Source organism: Anabrus simplex, chromosome 7 (genome assembly GCF_040414725.1).
Source record: "Anabrus simplex isolate iqAnaSimp1 chromosome 7, ASM4041472v1, whole genome shotgun sequence".
NCBI lineage: Eukaryota > Metazoa > Arthropoda > Insecta > Orthoptera > Tettigoniidae > Anabrus > Anabrus simplex.
In genome coordinates this window covers 347,919,739-347,940,228 of record NC_090271.1, presented here as the reverse complement: position 1 = coordinate 347,940,228, position 20,490 = coordinate 347,919,739, and the positions used below count along the sequence as shown (strand labels likewise).

The 20,490-nt window shown below is 40.8% G+C and overlaps 1 protein-coding gene across 3 annotated transcripts in view; it reads right to left on the bottom strand.

The window, feature by feature from the left end:
* LOC136877654 (delta(3,5)-Delta(2,4)-dienoyl-CoA isomerase, mitochondrial) overlaps window positions 1-20,490 on the bottom strand; it is a 276,941-nt gene that overhangs the window by 151,653 nt on the left and 104,798 nt on the right. The gene's annotated exons all lie outside the window — the stretch shown is intronic.

Here is a 20,490-nt window from a genome sequence, read left to right as displayed (position 1 = left end):
AATTGCAGGCATTACTGGATGATGACCCAACTCAAACTCAACAGCAATTGGCACAAGCATTAAATGTGTTCCAAGAAACAATCAGCACACGTTTATGAGCAATGGGGAAGATCAATAAACTTGCTAAACGGGTCCCACGATTTGAATGAACCAAAAATGGAAAATCCAAAGTCAATTGTGAAAGGCTGCTTCAACACCACGAAAGAAAATCATTTCCATACCGAATTGACGGGTGACGAAAAATGGATTTATTTGGAAAACCCGAAGCGGAGAAAATTGTGGCTGTCACCTGGCGAAGCCGGTCCTTCAACACCAAGGCCAAATCGCTTTGGCAAGAAGAGCTTTGTGTCTGGTGGGACCACAGCGGTATTGTGTATTATGAACTCTTGAAGCCCGGCGAAACCATTAATGCACAACGCTATCGCCAACAATTGATTAATTTAAATCACATATTGATTGAAAGATACAAGACATGGCAAAGTGATATGCCGTCTTGTAATGGTATTTTAAAACTGGAATTACTGTAAACCACATCCACCTTAACCCTTTCCCTCCCGCATTTTCACTCCATTTATCCCCAGGATTCAACCGTTAGGGAAAATTGAAGCATAGCACATTGTCTCAGAAAAAGTTTAATATAATAAAAACTACTAACCACAATTTATTGAAATTTTCACTAATATTATAAAACATACCAACACATCCGTATCTCTATTCCAGGAGCCACAGGATTGTTGATTCATACCTCCATCCCGCTCTCTTGGTGATACTGGAGGAAGCATCCCACTCGACATAGAGCTAGGCTGCATTTGTCACATTCCAATGTTGTCTGAATCCCTCTTCCTGATGCTGCTTTCCTTCAAACAGATTAACAATATGCACACACCTTCTTCCTCCCTGATATCTTGGTGATTTTGTGGAGATTTTCGGGGGAAAGTGTTGTCAATGGTAACGATCGTTTGCGACCACGACACTTCCTTGATGACAAATTATTTATCATCTGTCTACAGAGTGCCAATCTAAAGTTCCTTTGAGTGTTAACATATCTGGAAGGTGCTGGTTGATTAGTATCATTGTATGAAATGAAACTATTCACTATTGTAGTGTTCAGTGCAAATCCAAAAATGTACCTCCACCATTTCACAGTCTTCCTTCCCAAACTACAGTAAGACCTTTTTTGATATGATCTATCTACACCCCCTATACATTTTGTGTATCTGTGAATTGTTAAAGGGCATGGAACAATAATTTGTTCATTTCCCTTCCCAGTTTTCCTTTTGACTTCAACTGTGATGTTTGAGGAAACAGCACACATATCCCTGTTGTCATGCTGTCACAACACCCACTTGAACTATTTTACTTTCTCCCCTTTTCAGTTTCATATGTAAAAAGTAATCTACTTCTCGCGATCCACATTCAAAATTATGGACAGGTCCAACATCACCCACATAATCATCTGGAGTAACGAAAAGAAATGTTTGTCTTATATGAATTGTCGCTGCATCACCATGAGGTCCGATTTCTGAATATCCGTTTTCACTTACATCACTGATATCACTAAAATTATCTTCATTGATATCTTCTTCACTTACTAAAAATTCACTTCTACCGCTACTCAACGATTCTGTGTCACTTTCTTCACCTTAATTCAGCTCGCTTTCAATGTCTGCAGCACTCAATGCCGCCATGTTTACGAACGAAACAGCTGACTGACACGCTGAAATTCAAGACAGATTATCGCTCTTCTTTTATTTCCTAAGCCTTATAGATTATACAGCATGTTCATAAATGCCTTATAAACATTTCACTGCCGAAAACAATACAAAACTATCGCATATATCGCAGACGTGAGTAAATAATGTGGCCGGGCACTTTCGGGCCGGAAAGAGTTAATATGTTAGGAGAGCTATACAGATCTTTCTCTGTTCAGCCCTGTGTAGTCCAGCGCACCTGACTGGTGTATACCCCCTTCTATTCCTATTACTAACGGGAGTTTGGATGCCCTTGTGCTCTGTTGGTGAAGCCATTTTTGTAGTCTACTTCTGATTTTGGTGGTAGATGGACGCATTATGTAGGCTCTGATATATTTCCAGGGTTTATACCAGTTCCCATCCCTTTTGGCAGAGATGCTTTGTAAGTGCCATTTTATTTTAACTTCTTCTAACTTCTGATGATATTTTGAAATGTAATTTGACCTTGCGTCTTTATTTTTGTTCTTATCTTGGGTTCTCCGCTCCAACCTTTCTCTTGTATTACCGACATTCCTGTTAGTAATTGGGAGCAGATTTTATCATTAGTCCATTACTGACCTTTTTTCTAAATCTCATTCTTCTGGTTTCGGGTTTAATTTATTTCTTGAGGTCAGTAATCTTGTTTTGGTGTTTCTGTTATGAAGGCTATCACCTTGTGCTTTTCCATTTCTAATTCTGTATCCGTTGGTATTTTTCCAACATCTAGTTTTGATTATTGTGTCAGATATGTACTACGAGGGCAATCCCTAAAATAAGGTCGTCTATTTTTTTATAAATACAGAACTCTGTTCGTGTGGCTGTTGGTTACAATATTGTGAAGCGTATTTCCCACGCCCACATATAAACATGCGCACGAGATGCTGAGGCACTCAGTCTTGGCTTGACAGCCGTTGAGAATGGAGCTCCCGTTGGGTGTTACCACCAAGTGCGAACTGCACGCAGTTATTCGGTTTTTTGAATGCAAAAGGTACTGAACCAATTGAAAAACATCAACACACCATCATCTTTAACAAATGCCTATCACTAAGCACATGCCGCATGGAGATCGCAACCTTAAAACAATTGTCTGCTTATAAGCATGTCATCCACAAACTGATGTTTTCGTAGTGAAGTGTTCTGTTTGTGACGGCCGTGATTACGGTTATGTGTGTTTAATTTGTAAATAATTGTGAGTAAATCCACGTACCAACTGACAGCATTTTGTGTGCGTCTTTGTGGATACTTCATTGGCGACCGTGGGAAGGAACGTAAGAATTTACGAGTGAATACGAATGCAGTGTGGAATAGATCATCAAAATGCAAGTGATACTAGAGAATATGTCCGTGAAACAACTCAAGGACGAACTCACCAAGAGAAACATCCCGACAAACGGGAAGAAGAAATCACTGCAGACGCGGCAACGGGAAGATCTTGTCAAAAAAGGAAGACATAAAGCACATTTTTGGTCTACCGGAAACGCATGCATATAAAACTACCATCAAGGAGAGACGGAAAAAAGCCGACGGGATACCCCAAGAAATAATGGAGACTGATGCAATGAAATCAGAAATTTGGAAGGGACCGAATTTCAAGCTTCGACATCTATATACATGATTCGCTGTCCACGGGTTTCATGGAAGGATCTGCCAGAATGAGGCATTCCATGAACCCAAGGAGGATTGCGTCTGCAAGAAATGCAACAATCCATGCTCTAGATACCATTTAGTGGAATGTGTAAACAGACCTCAATCTCTAATCACAGAAATGACAGAGTGGTGAAAAACTTGATTGTACACATCGTGTTTAATAAATAAATTAACAAAAAAGGAGAAGATCCCGAAAAGTTTTTCATTGAACTTGACGAAGATTTGGACACATAAGAAGAGGTAAATATAACCGAAATGTGTTCTAACCGAACGACCATGATGCAGGCACTAAATGACAAAATTTCAGATGTCAATTCTGGCCTAACAGGACAGATTGCAGATCAAATTTCGAAAGTAAATGACAAAATTTCTCAAGCTAACTCAGTTTTAACTGGACAAATATCACAAGTGTATACACAGGTTTACAAAGTTGAACAGGGCCTAGAATCAAAAATTTCAATCGTAGATGACAAAATTTCATCACAAATTAGAGATTTCACCAATCGATTACTGCAGCAGATATCAGACATCAGGTCAAAACTGGGACAGGTTGAACAGATCGATAGTAGGGAAAGCCAGCCGGAAGGGGATATCTCGAATATCAAGGAGGAAGTGAAAATCCAGGTTTCCGGCATAAAGCAGTAGGTGGAAAGCCGTATCTCTGCCGTCGAGGGAAATTTCAGGAGCCGTATTTCTGCTGTTGAAGGAAGGTTAGAAAAACCGGGTTTCGACCATCAAGGGAGATGTGCAGAATATAAGGGAAAGCATCCTTCATGCAGTAGAAGATAGATTAACTCAAACAGGACGTACTGTCACACCTCTAACCCCTTCAAACCTAGTCGGCAACACAGGACACCTAGACACAAAGGTGATTACAGAAAGCCTTCCGGAATTCCATGGGCGACTGGAAGACAACCCGACTAGCTTCATCGAGGGATCAGTCAGTCTGTTAGGAAGGACTAAGCTACCAGAGGACATCTTTGTGCAACTCATCACACCACGATTAAAGGAGCAAACCGCTACTTGGTGGAATAACTTGAAGGGTTTAAATTTAAACTGGATGGACTTCAAGAGGGAATTCCTCACTAGGTTTAATTCTGAAGGGGTGAAGAACTCCGTGAAAAGGAAGCTCCTGACTGAGGCACAACCCACTGGCATGAGAGCTAGCGCCTTTGTTCTTCAGAAGTACCAACTCTTCAAGCGTCTGCACCCAGCAGGAAGTGAAAACGAGATCTTACCATCACAGAGCTACTCCACGATAAGATTCGACCCCTAGTGAAAGTATCACAACCAAGATCCTTTGATGATCTAGTAGAATCATCGCCCAGCTGGAGGAGGATCACAAGAGCAAAGCTACAGAAGAGACCACTGCAGTTAGGAAGTGCTACCAGTCTAGAAGAACAAGACACCTGAAGAACAAGTGCCCACTCTGACGTTGGAGAAACTAGGTCAGGCCCATTCTAGATTAAGGGGGGATGGGACCGGGAAAAAGAAGGTGCCTCAAGACCTGACAGACGAGCAATCCTGGTCAAGTAGGAGAGGGATTGGTCAGATTGTGAGCAGAACAGGCCAACCCTGCCCTGCTATCATCTTAAGGATAGGCAACGAGAATTTTTCAGCCATACCCGACAGTCAAGCAACCCATTCATTTGTCAATGGGACTATCGCCAGATTACTACTGCCTATGAAGCCTCACAATTTCGGAAGGGTAGTGGGAATAGCAGATCAGACGAAGTAACCTATTCCAACCTAAGCGCTAAACGCATCGACCTACCTATTGTAATTAACATTGCAGTGATTCAGAACCTGATACCTGATATATTAGGTCATGACTTTCTGGTGGAATACAAGGTGATCCTAGACTATGCAGCTCATGAAGTCTTTTTGGAAAAAGACATCTGAGGGTCGCCTGGCATGATGGAAAACTCCAGACTCGCAAGGATGCGGAAGTATGACGTAGACCTGTGAGATATCTAGTCAACGCATCTTCGACCGAGTGAAGAAGAGGAGCTGAGACGCACCCTAAAGGACTTTCGAGAAGTCATTACCAATAAAATAGGATGGACTACCACTGTAACACATACCATTGAATGCAGCACTTCCTCACCCATCAAACAACAGCCATATCAAATCAACACGGATAAGAGCAAGTTCGTCATTCAGAAGATTCAAGAGATGGAAGGGCAAGGTCTCATCAAACCCTCTACAACTGTTGGGCTTCACCTATCATCATACCGAAGAAGAACAATGGGGAGTATCGACTATATGTGGACTTCCACAGGTTGAACGAGAAGACCGTTAGTGATACCTACCCATGCCTGACCTGAAAGACTTGCTGAAACAACTAAGTGCGTCTAGGGTTTTCAGCACGCTGGATCTCAACTCCGGACACTGGCAAGTGGAGGTCGAGGAAAGTTTTAGACCACTGACCGCTTTCATGACACCGAGAGGATTGTACCAGTTTGCAGTAACGCCTTTTAGATTGAAGAATACTCCTACCACATTCATGAAACTGATGGATAAGGTATTATCAGGATATGTTGGAGATTTTTGTCAAGTGCATCTTGACAACATTTTAATTCATGGCAAGAATTTTCAAGAACACTTTCTACAACTGAGGAAAGTGCTGGAACAACTGAAGATTCATGGACTGATTTGTCAACTGGAGAAGTGCCACTTCGCCCAGTACTGCATAGAATATCTTGGCCATGTCCTAACATCTGAAGGCTTAGAAAGGCAACCGGAGAAGAATCGAGCTATCTAAGAAGCTGAACGCTCGAGGACCAAGCAACGAGTATGTCAGCTCCTTGCCTTGTGTGGATGGTATAAGCAGCTTCGTGCCACACTTTGAAGAGAAGACAATACCACTCATCGATCTACTCCATAATGACGGCCCATTCCAATCAACCAGCAAGGAAGAGGCAGCATTCCAAGACATTAAGGCTGCAATATGCAACGCTGCCGGTCTAGCCCATCCCGACCCTAAACGGAAGATGTGGCTGCAGACGGACGCCAGTGACTCTGGCTTAGGGGCAGTGTTATTCCAGGAGAGGAGTGACGGCGGAAGGGACATCATCGAGTATGCCAGCAGAAAGCTATCTCCCATCAAACAACACTACTGCACTGCCGAGAAGGAAGCCCTTAGCCGTGGCGTGCACCAGGAGCAAATTCAGAAGCTACTTGGAGGGAAGGAAGTTCCATCTCTACACCGATAACGCCGCTCTCAAATGGTTGAACTCGGACTCTGGCTCAAAATCTAAATTGATGCGATGGGCTCTGTTAATCGTAGAATTTGATTTCGATGTATGTCACGTCCCAGGACCGACAAACATAGGAGCAGACAGCTTATCTAGGCACCCAGCGATGGAACCAGAAGCTTGGAGCACCATTGTCGAGAGGGAGTTCCCACGAAAACACCAGAGTGAGCCTAAGGAACCTGTCCTTAGGACCAGCAAGATGGAACTTGATCTGGGAGGAATCAAACAGTGGCAGGAACAAGACAAGCCCTGTAGGACCATGACACAGTGGATTAGGAGACAGAACACCAATAGTCGACTCATCCCAAGGGAATTTAAGATGTGCTACAAGAACTTCCAGGTCGACGGAAGACTCTTACTGTACAGGTCGTACCTCTCCAACACGCCTGCAGTAGTGGCGATCCCTAGACAACACATCCTCGAGAAGTTCCACAACAGCACTGAAGCCAGACATCCAGGAGGTGAAGAGACAAAGATTCTTCTGGGTCAACATGTGGAAAGACATCTTGGACTACGTGAAGGGGTGCTACATCTGTGCCTGCACCAAGGCGAGCAACAGGAAAGCAGATTCCAGTCAGTGAGGAAGATGGCCGCAACACCCTTGGGAGGTCGTAGCCCTAGACTTGATGGGTCCTTACTAGAACACCAAGCGATAAAACAGGACTGCTAGTAATCACCGACCTCTTTACAAGATGGATTGAGGCCTCTCCGATACCAGAAGCCACGATGGGACGCATCATCAGCCTTCTACAAGATGAGGTATTCAGCCGCTACGGTTATCCAAGGTGCATTCTGTCAGACAGAGGGAATCAGTTCACATCAAGGAAGTGGCAGCAAATGACGACAGAATGGGGTGTGGAGCACTGGACCACCCCTATCTACAACCCAAGGGCCAATGGAACGACGGAACCGGGAGCTGAAAAGGATGCTACGGGTCCACGTGATAGACAAAGAACATTGACTGTGAGACCATCAGATACTGCAGTCACTCTCTGTCCTGCGACAACGCATCAACCGTGTCACCGGCCACTCCCCAGCGGAGCTGTTCCTTGGTTGACAGCTATACGGCACTGGGGATTGGGAGATTCGTCCACCACCCACTCCTGGTCAATATGATGCAGCTGTTTCCCTAGCAGAGTGGCAGCATAAGCAGCAGCACGACATTAGGGAGAAGCATCTTGATTAACAAATTTCATGATGTTCCATATTGATATCTATAGTATGTCATAGAAAGAAAGAGATCCACCTTATCAATACTAAATTTATTAATGTTTTTAAAACAGGACCGGTTTTGACTTTTCACAAGTCATCCTCAGCTGTCATATACATACACATTAGAATACATGTTTTAACAGTTGTATCTTACAAATAAATATGCCATATTTGATAGACATTAGGTAGTATGTCTAGAAGTGAAATTCTGCTTCTTACGTCTAAGTTTAGAGGATCAAGAATATATTAAAAAGATATCTATCTTTAACATATTAAAAGAATTACAATACATAATAAAATTTGTTGTTTACACCTGACCTTGAATATAGCATTAACATTCAAGTTTTACCAGTAAAAGTTCTTTAAAAAGACTTTCATATTGCATTGTTTTTAGTCGACTAAATATGCTTAAATGTAGCTGCATGTGCTTATACAGTACACTTTTTATTAGGCTTAAACTTTGTCAAAATGAGTAATGTGAATCTGAATTTGAAATTACGATGACAAAGTGAAATGCGTTTGAAATAACAGTAATCTAGGTAATTGAAACCTGTGTTGAATGACTCCTTCAATTATATGCTATTTAAAATACATTACATGCAAATAAGACAACAGCACACTTCAATATGTAAAAGTTAAAAGATATAAGACAATCGTGTAAGTTTTGTGAAATTCATATGAAGTATTGTTCTTTCTTCATGCGTATGTGTCAAGTTCAAATGGGGTAGTATATTTTATATAAATTTTGTCAAAATAAATAATGTGAATCTGAATTTGAGATTGCGTTGACAAATGAAATGCCAGGTGATTAAAACCTGTATTGAATGACCTCTTCAAATATATACTGTGTAAAATACATTATATGCAACATAAGACAATGGTACATTTCAATATGCAAGTTGAAAGGTAAGAGGCAGTCCTGCAAATTATGTAAAACTTCATATGAATCATTTGTCTTTCAAAATTTATCGCAAGCCCACCCATACAATAAATACAATAGCAACAGATTCCATTCATCCTAACTCCCATAAAAAAGCAGCATATTACAGTATGGTTTATAGAGCCTTTAACGTACCACTTTCAAAAACAGATTTTAACAAAGAGATACATTTAATCCAAGAAATAGCAAGAAAAAATGGATACAAGAAAGATACAGTCAATTCAATCATTCATAAGTTCAAATCAAAACCCAAAACTAAACTATCAGAAATAGACAAACCCAAGAAAAACTACGCAACCTTTACATTCAATAACACGCACATATACTAGTTAACCAACATTTTCAAAAAACATAACCTTGAAATAGCCTACAGGACTACACATAACAGCAACATCATCATACATAACACAAAAACTATCAACAATAACAACAAATACCTTCGGTCTGGAATTTACCGTATCCGCTGCAATAACTGCTTAACAAGTAACATAGGACGTACAGGCAGAAACTTTACCATCAGATACAACGAACATGTTAATGCCATAAAGCACAACCATTTTTCGGCAATAGGACAACACATGGTCGATTATAAACATAACTTTACTAATATAGATAATGATATGATAATATTAAGCACAAACCCCAAAGGACCCTTACTCAATATTCCTGAAGATCTATATATAACAATAGACCAATATGCCAACCCTAATTATAACATTAATGAAATAACAGATAAAACCAATATTTTATTTAATAAAATCATCCCTTTTATAAAAAACTATTATCTGAGAACAGTCAATAAACAACACCACGCGCAATCCACAGCGCAGGTGAAAGACACGCCTAACTCCACCTCTACACAGTTAGCAACTCCCCTTCCCCACCCCTCCATTCCCATCACGGCAACAGACACTAATACCACAAGTTCACGATATAGTACACGCCAAGCTGCCAAGCGATACACTTCCCAATCATCTCACGACAGTAAGTAATCTATATATACACACACACACACACACAAGCTTGACACTTTAACATTCTAAGGCGCTTCTAATTGATTTCATTTACTTTTTACAGATAGTTAGCAAGTATCATAGATCGAAAAAGAACCACCTACTACAACAGCTTTTATAACCCCGGCAACACATTCATCTTCAATCTGTATATTTAACAAGATAATATAAGTTTATAGTGATTGGACTTTAGCAAATATCTTACAGTGGCCAACAGTGCCCCATTTGAACTTGGCATATGCACGTGAAGAACAGTACTTCATATGAAGTTTTACATAATTTGCAGGACTGCCTCTTACCTTTCAACTTGCATATTGAAATGTACCATTGAGCGAGTTTGTTAAGCAAAAACTCAGAACAACCCAAAGAGCTATGGAACGGTTCATGCTAGGCTTGACGAAGAAAGACAGGAAGAGAGCAGATTACATCAGGTCAGTCACAAAGGTCAGTGACATTTTAGAAAGGGTATTTACCCTAAAATGGCAGTGGGCAGGCCATGTTGCTCGGAGAACTGATGGTAGGTGGACAAAGCTTGTGCTTGAGTGGTGTCCGAAAGATCATCTCAGACCAAGGGGAAGACCACCGGACAGATGGAATAAAGACATCCGGAAGATTACTGGGATCAATTGGCAGAACATCGCTCAAGACCGTCCCAGATGGAGAGACCTCATGAAAACCTACCTTGCTTCGGACTTAAAGAGGCCACATCGTAAAAACGAATGAATATGGCTGATAGTGATAGTGATATTTGAAGAGGTCATTCAATACAGGTTTTAATCACCTGGCATTTCATTTGTCAACGCAATCTCAAATTCAGATTCACATTATTTATTTTGACAAAGTTTATATAAAATATACTACCCCATTTGAACTTGACACATACGCATGAAGAAAGAACAATACTTCATATGAATTTCACAAAACTTACATGATTGTCTTATATCTTTTAACTTTTACATATTGAAGTGTGCTATTGTCTTATTTGCATGTAATGTATTTCAAATAGCATATAATTGAAGGAGTCATTCAACACAGGTTTCAATTACCTAGATTACTGTTATTTCAAACGCATTTCACTTTGTCATCGTAATTTCAAATTCAGATTCACATTACTCATTTTGACAAAGTTTAAGCCTAATAAAAAGTGTACTGTACAAGCACATGCAGCTACATTTAAGCATATTTAGTCGACTAAAAACAACGCAATATGAAAGTCTTTTTAAAGAACTTTTACTGGTAAAACTTGAACGTTAATGCTATATTCAAGGTCAAGTGTAAACAACAAATTTTATCATGTGTTGTAATTCTTTTAATATGTTAAAGATAGATATCTTTTTAATATATTCTTGATCCTCTAAACTTAGACGTAAGAAGCAGAATTTCACTTCTAGACATACTACCTAATGTCTATCAAATATGACATATTTATTTGTAAGATACAACTGTTAAAACATGTTTTCTAATGTGTATGTATATGACAGCTGAGGATGACTTGTGAAAAGTCAAAACCGGTCCTGTTTTAAAAACATTAATAAATTTAGTATTGATAAGGTGGATCTCTTTCTTTCTATGACATACTATTAGGGAGAAGCAAGCTTTGGCCGAGAAGAGATCTCTTACCCAGGCCAAGGCTCTAGATGTCGAAGAGACCCAGATCTTTCTACCAGGCCAACAAGTACTGCGACGTAACCACCCAGCCAGTAATAAGATTGGAGGGTTTCTAGCAGGTCTCAGACCTAAGTGGGTTGGTCCCATCCAGGTGGATAAGCAGCTGGGCCATGGGATCTACTTATTAAAGACCAACCATCCTGTCAAGGTCCATGCATCAGAGTTGCGGCGAGTCAGCCAACCACAATTAAAGTGAAAACAAGAAATAGTGGTTCAACCTATTCGACACAAGGAAAATAAGAAATGTAATGATACATTCTTATTTGATTAAAAGCGGTACCGGTTTCGACCACTACTCTGGGTCATCATCAGCTGATTAAATAAAACTATAAAACAATGCATAGGAAAGATCAACTACCACGGATCCACCTGGAGGAGAGGCTACTGATGACACGGCTCAGTCTGGTCATGGGGAGAATGCATTGACTATCATCGAGGAAGAGGCTGGCAGCGAGGCAACCCTGACCCCCGGCACGGCACGATAGGGTCAAGAGGAGGAGAATACATCCAGCGACGTCGAGGAAGAGAGAAGATACAATCTACGACCAAGGCAAAGTCGATGAGTGTGACAGACTGTGGAAATTGTTTCAAGTTATAGGGGGATATTAACGCAAGTGTGATAAACTGATATAACGTAAAAAGAATATTCTCTTCCCCATGGGTAAATAACGCAAGTACCGAGCTCGAATTATTATTATTATGATTATTATTATTATGAACTGTAATGTATGGCTATGAAGTGTTTACATCCATTTAGTACAGTATTATTGTTATTATTTACGTAGTCAGATGACCGCATTGTGTGTGAAGTTATGTAATGAAACATGTACTGTATATAGACATTTATATGAGTTCAGTTAATGTAAGAACCTGTATATAATTTATTATTACCTGTAAATATGATTTGTAAACCACTACAGTATTTTGAAACACACTGTAATATCCAGAAAGGCACTAGGTAGACAAGAACTATGGAGAATATTCTGAACATTATAACCATGTTGTTAGGCACTCGAGAATTTACGAGAAGGTATTTTGTAATACCAATATAAATGGTCCATTTTTTGACATTATAAATTTTCCAGCTAACTCAATCCTGGTTGCCAGCGTTTCACCCCCATGTGCTAAGTTGGGCTCATCAGTTGGTTCTTAGCACACCCACCAAGACGCATGGCTAGTGCATACCGTGGAGGCCACTGCGTACGCTTCTTGGAGCCACCGGCAGTGCCAATGCACTATGAGAGACTTTGTCTCAATACTAAAAATTGATGCCTGCTTGGCCATCGGATGATATAGATGTTGATTCCCATAGGAAACCTGAAATATTTGTTCCAAATGAGTGAATTTATAATACCAATATAAATGGTCCGTAATTGGACATTATAAATTTTCCAGCTAACTCATTCCTGGTTACCAGCGTTTCGCCCCCGTGTGCTAAGTTGGGCTCATCAGTTGGTATCTAGCACACCCATGTGTTTTGGTGCATCAGGTGTTCAAGAATAGTGACTAATTCAACCATGTCCTAAAAGATGAAAAGCTAAGGAGCTTTCTATGTGCATCAGGTGTTCAAGAATAGTGACTAATTGAGCTGTGTCCTACAAGATGAAAAGCTAAGGAGCTTTCTATGTGCATCAGGTGTTCAAGAATAGTGACTAATTCAGCCATGTCCTACAAGATGAAAAGCTAAAGAGCTTTCTATGTGCATAAGGTGTTCAAGAATAGTGACTAATTCAGCCATGTCCTACAAGATGAAAAGCTAAAGGAGCTTTCTATGTGCATCAGGTGTTCAAGAATAGTGACTAATTCAGCCATGCCCTACAAGATGAAAAGCTAAAGAGCTTTCTATGTGCATCAGGTGTTCAAGAATAGTGACTAATTCAGATGTGTCCTAGAAGATGAAAAGCTAAAAAAGTATTTACCCTACATTTATGGACTCTTAAAACTGTAGCCAGCTTCTCCTTGATGGTAGAATTTTTCTTATGGTCAATTTTGCATTTCAGAACAGCACATGTGCCACAAACATTTGTTTGTTAAAGTGAGTACGTAAGTAATCAAGATAAAATGCATAAGTAACCTCACACTTATGTACAACACCCCCAGATTTCAGAATAGAAAGGCATCTGGATAATGTTCTTTGGTGAAAAGGGTATACATTTTTTGAAAATTCAGGTCACTTGGCAAAAACCTGTGTTTATTATGGTTTCTTTTGTAGTGAGAAACAGTATAAGGAAATCATCTAATATGTCTATCAATCTTCGGGATGATTTCTTCTGCCTTCTATCGAAGGCGTGTTTTTTTAGTATCCCGACCATCACAAGGTGACACAGCTGCAACACAATGGTCACAGAGACGATGAATCCTACGCAGAAATATGTTTCCCCACATTATTTACATATGCTTGGCCTGATGCTCATGCTTTCTTCGTTATATTTTTATCACAGTTACTTTTGTTTCTTCTTTTTTTCCTCGAATTTTAGAAGAATCTTCATTACTATTCCTTTCAGCACCACCAGTGGACTCCATTTTGTCATGTAGGTAAACAATGTAACATCAGACAAATCTGACAGGAAACTGTTCAGATATTTCTAAACTGTCCCAACTCCATACATTGGGACGTTCTTGAAATATACAAAAATTTTGTGATGCTATGCAAGCACTTTGCGCTTCAATTTGGGGCAATTCCTTTATCTACAAACATGTGTCCCAAGTTCAGCTATCCATACATACCATAAAGTAAATTTTGTTAAAAAGTGGAGTTGGGACATTCTTGAACTAACAAGTTCAATTGTTTGGTAATTCATACAGCAAATAATCCTGACAACCCCATGCGATGCAGAGTGTTCCTTCGTCGTTTGTCCTATGAACTTGTTGCGGAACGTGTCCGAAACTGAGCTGCCTTAAATATTCTGCCTGGTAACATTCCGTCGAGGATCTGTGAAATTTTGAAACCTGAACCTAGAGGATGCCCTCTGAAGAATTCCAGCTACCACACGAGTTGCTGTACTTACTGTGGTAGGAAAAAGGGCCAACCAGGTACAGTTGTAAGAAGTGTCTTGAAGATGCAACTATTGTGTGTTCCAAATGCTTGGAGAATGTAGACAGCGACTAAAATGTGCTGAGAGATGTTAATTATTATTATTATTATTATTATGTATAAAGTATTATGTGTATCTCTGACTGACAATCCATTTTGTGGCTATTCCCGGGATCATTAAAGTGACAATTACTTTAACATTGTTCTATAACAATTCGACATTTGTGATTGTAAAAAACAGATCAGATGTAAGGCTTTTCAGGCGTTTGCTCTATTAACCAGTGTTTTGTCTTAGGTCTGACGCCAGACTCATCAGAGTGGGATGTGTCAGACCCTACCCACTGACGCTGGGGTGTATGCAGGTGAACTTATCAGAAGCCCTATATAAGAGGCACAGTCTGATAAGTGAATACGGGAGACAAAACTCCACAATAGAATTATTGCCCGCCTAGCAATTCTGATGGAAATTCTAAGTTCCCAAGGAGGGAATTAGATATTTTTCCACCAATAGAGCATATCAAAAAAAGGATCAGATGTAAGGCTTTTCAGGCGTTTGCTCTATTAACCAGCGTTTCGTCTTAGGTCTGACACTAGACTCATCAGAGTGGGATGTGTCAAACCCTACCCACTGACGCTGGGGTGTATGCAGGTGAACTTATCAGAAGCCCTATTTTCCCTCCTTGAGAACTTAGAATTTCCATTCGGAATTGCTAGGCGGGCAATAATTCCATTGTGGAGTTTTATCTCCGGTATGCAGTTATCAGACTGTGTCTCTTATATATAATATTGCATAATATAGTATTGAAAAAGGTGGACCATACAACATCAATTTAATAATTATTATTGTGATCACAATTCAATACGGATCAAAACCATAAAGTTTATGTCGTATGAGTACAATAATTAGTTGTGAGATTCAACGGCAGAGGAAGGGGTGGGGCAAGGGGAGAGGTCGGAAAGTTGAGGGGGCGGAGGGGAAAGGGGGGAATTAAGGCAGGGCCGAAGGATGTGGGAAAAGAGATGGGTGCTGAGGAAGTTTATATCCCATGAAGTTTATCACCTCCTATATGATACCGGTAATATTTTTGGAGATATACTGACCTGCAGCACATACATTATGAAAAGCGAAAATGCCTTGAAAATATTGCACCTTAGATGACAGAACCTTACCGGCCAAAGTTCTAAGCTAAAATATTTCACGTAGGAGGTTTTGTCCCGGCAGCGACGATATGTTTAATCATTCTAAAGTTATATACAACAATCACAAATGGAAATTCTAAGTTTCCAAGTCCCTAGTTTCGGCCTTGGCTGGCCATCTTCAGCCTTAATAACTAAACAAATGTAAAAACAGACAATTGACATGAAAACTAATGTACAAACACACAATTAACTAGATAAAATTAGATAAAATTAAAGAATAGAGAGAGAGAGTGTATTAGTCAAATGGCATAGGTTAAATGAGACTTACCTCTCATTGAGGCATCTGGTGCGTGGTGTATTGTTGTGTGCCTCATACTAACGGTTGTGAGATTCAACGGGAGAGGAAGGGGTGGGGCAAGGGAAGAGGTCGGAAAGTTGAGGGGGCGGAGGGGAAAGGGGGGAATTAAGGCGGGGCCGAAGGATGTGGGAAAAGAGATGGGTGCTGAGGAAGTTTATATCCCATGAAGTTTACATCCTACGATTACATCGCCAAAGAGGCAAAACAGAAAGCCTATTTATATTAGGTCTTAAAGTCAAAATAGAAAAATTTGGCAAAGACATCGAATTTCTCAAAAGTGTATCACTCACAATTTGACGCCTAACTTTCTTAAAAGCAAGTTTAAGAATCATCGTTCTTTTTTCAAATTACTAAAACCCAAATTAGAACAAATAAGATTTGACTGAGAGAGGAGATCAAATTTCTGTACAAGAAAAAGTCCTTTTTTCATCATAGATTATATGAGACTCACCTCGAAACTACAAGTTTACTTTCGGATGATCACTGGAACCTATTTCAAGCAAAATTTTACGATAGATTATTTATTGTATTATCAAAGAAACATCAAATCCTATAGTAAATGCTGCATATGTTAGTGAACTCTAAACTCAACAATAACTATGCTAAAGAAACCAAGAAAAACACTAGGCCCAACATGCCCAACCAATTTCACCCTCCGATCATACACTGACTGACAGAGCAAATGCAACACCAAGAAGGAGTGGTTCGAAAGGGATGAAAGTTGGGGAAAAAACAGAGACGGCACGGACGAAGAATTGATGTTTATTTCAAACCGATATGCAGGTTACACAATGCGCACGGCATCGACTCAGTAGGATGTAGGACCACCGCGAGCGGCGATGCACGCAGAAACACGTCGAGGTACAGAGTCAATAAGAGTGCGGATGGTGTCCTGAGGGATGGTTCTCCATTCTCTGTCAACCATTTGCCACAGTTGGTCGTCCGTACGAGGCTGGGGCAGAGTTTGCAAACAGCGTCCAATGAGATCCCACACGTGTTCGATTGGTGAGAGATCCGGAGAGTACGCTGGCCACGGAAGCATCTGTACACCTCGTAGAGCCTGTTGGGAGATGCGAGCAGTGTGTGGGCGGGCATTATCCTGCAGAAACAGAGCATTGGGCAGCCCCTGAAGGTACGGGAGTGCCACCGGCCGCAGCACATGCTGCACGTAGCGGTGGGCATTTAACGTGCCTTGAATACGCACTAGAGGTGACGTGGAATCATACGCAATAGCACCCCAAACCATGATGCCGCGTTGTCTAGCGGTAGGGTGCTCCACAGTTACTGCCGGATTTGACCTTTCTCCACGCCGACGCCACACTCGTCTGCGGTGACTATCACTGACAGAACAGAAGCGTGACTCATCGGAGAACACGACGTTCCGCCATTCCCTCATCCAAGTCGCTCTAGCCCGGCACCATGCCAGGCGTGCACGTCTATGCTGTGGAGTCAATGGTAGTCTTCTGAGCGGACGCCGGGAGTGCAGGCCTCCTTCAACCAATCGACGGGAAATTGTTCTGGTCGATATTGGAACAGCCAGGGTGTCTTGCACATGCTGAAGAATGGCGGTTGACGTGGCGTGCGGGGCTGCCACCGCTTGGCGGCGGATGCGCCGATCCTCGCGTGCTGACGTCACTCGGGCTGCGCCTGGCCCCTCGCAAGTGCCACAAGTCCCTGCGCCAACCATCTTCGCCACAGGCGCTGCACCGTGGACACATCCCTATGGGTATCGGCTGCGATTTGACGAAGCGACCAACCTGCCCTTCTCAGTCCGATCACCATACCCCTCGTAAAGTCGTCTGTCTGCTGGAAATGCCTCCGTTGACGGCGGCCTGGCATTCTTAGCTATACACGTGTCCTGTGGCACACGACAACACGTTCTACAATGACTGTCGGCTGAGAAATCACGGTACGAAGTGGGCCATTCGTCAACGCCGTGTCCCATTTATCGTTCACTACGTGCGCAACACAGCGGCACATTTCACATCATGATCATACCTCAGTGACGTCAGTCTACCCTGTAATTGGCATAAAGTTCTGACCACTTCTTCTTGGTATTGCATTTGCTCTGTCAGTCAGTGTAAATTTCAATCAAATCAAATCAGTCAATACTGATCCGCATTTAGGGCAGTCGCCCAGGTGGCAGATTCCCTATCTGTTGTTTTTCCAGGCTTTTCCTAAATAATTTCAAAGAAATTGGAAATTTATTGAACATCTCCCTTGGTAAGTTATTCCAATCCCTAACTCCCCTTCCTATAAATGAATATTTGCCCCAGTTTGTCCTCTTGAATTCCAACTTTATCTTCATATTGTGATCCTTCCTACTTTTATAAACGCCATTCAAACTTATCTGTCTATTAATATCATCCCACGCCATCTCTTCGCTGACAGCTCGGAACATACCACTTAGTCGAGCAGCTCGCCTTCTTTCTCCCAATTCTTTCCAACCCAAACTTTGCAAAATTTTTGTAACGCTACTCTTTTGTCGGAAATCACCCAGAACAAATCGAGCTGCTTTTCTTTGGATTTTTTCCAGTTCTTGAATCAGGTAATCCGGGTGAGGGTCCCATACACCGGAACCATACTCTAGTTGGGGTCTTACCAGAGACTTATATGCCCTCTCCTTTACATCCTTACAACAACCCCTAAACACCCTCATAACCATGTGCAGAGATCTGTACCCTTTATTTACAATCCCATTTATGTGATTACCCCAATGAAGATCTTTCCTTATATTAACACCTAGATACTTACAATGATCCCCAAAATGAACTTTCACCCCATCAATGCAGTAATTAAAACTCAGAGGACTTTTCCTATCTGTGAAACTCACAACCAGCCTTTTAACCCCATTTATCAACATACCATTGCCTGCTGTCCATCTCACAACATTATCGAGGTCACTTTGCAGTTGCTCACAATCTTGTAACTTATTTATTACTCTATACAGAATAACATCATCCGCAAAAAGCCTACCTCTGATTCCACTCCTTTAATCATATCATCTATATATATAAGAAAACATAAAGGTCCAATAACACTGCCTGGAGAAATTCCCCTCTTAATTATTACAGGGTCAGATAAAGCTTTGCCTACTCTAATTCCCTGAGATCTATTATCTAGAAATATAGCAACCCATTCAGTCACTCTTTTGTCTAGTCCAATTGCACTCATTCTTGCCAGTAGTCTCCCATGATCCACCCTATCAAATGCTTTAGACAGGTCAATCGCGATACAGTCCATTTGACCTCCTGAATCCAAGATATCTGCTATATCTCGCTGGAATCCTACAAGTTGAGCTTCAGTGGAATAACTTTTCCTAAAACCGGACTGCCTTCTATCGAACCAGTTATTAATTTCACAAACATGTCTAATATAATCAGAAAGAATGCCCTCCCAAAGCTTACATACAATGCATGTCAAACATACTTGCCTGTAATTTTCAGCTTTATGTCTATCACCCTTTCCTTTATACACAGGGGCTACTATAGCAAGTCTCCGTTCATCTGGTATAGCTCCTCCGACCAAACAATAATCAAATAAATACTTCAGATATGGTACTATATCCCAACTCATTGTCTTTAGTATATCCCCAGAAATCTTATCAATTCCAGCTGCTTTTCTAGTTTTAAACTTTTGTATCTTATTGTAAATGTCATTGTTATCATATGTAAATTTTAATACTTCTTTAGCATTAGTCTCCTCCTCTATCTGGACATTATCCTTGTAACCAACAATCTTTACATACTGCTGACTGAATACTTCTGCCTTTTGAAGATCCTCACATACACACACTCCTTATTCATTAATTATTCCTGGAATGTCCTTCTTGGAACCTGTTTCTGCCTTAAAATACCTATACATACCCTTCCATTTTTCACTAAAATTTGTATGACTGTCAATTATGATTGCCATCATGTTATCCTTAGCTGCCTTCTTTGCTAGATTCATTCATTCATTCATTCATTCATTCATTCATTCATTCATTCATTCATTCATTCATCATTCATTTATTTAGCTTCCATAGACTGTACAATTACATATTTTGAAATATGCCAACAGTACAAGGTTCTTAAACACTACTAAAGGTTGGGCCCAACGCGAGACGAGCTGCTATTGGTTAACGAAATGACGTCACAGAAGGAGCAAAGCAGCCGAGCCCATAGTGCGCAGTTCAGTAGGAATCTCGTAATACCAGCAAACATTACAGTTTATCAGAACTAAATGCAGACCAGACATAAAGTTTACTCCTGTTATAAGATTGAAAGAAAGTACAGCATAGTAAGTTTCATTATTTCTGTTACGAATAAGACGTAAATGTATCGTGACGGCACACTGACCAACGCTCGAAATTTATTAACAAATCGAAGTTCCTCTATTTAGTTTGAGGAAGGCTACGTGCTCTCAAATCTGTCAACATAAATATTTAGAGATACGAAATGTTTGTAATATTGAATGTTGACAGCAGAACTTCCGTAATGGAACTACCGC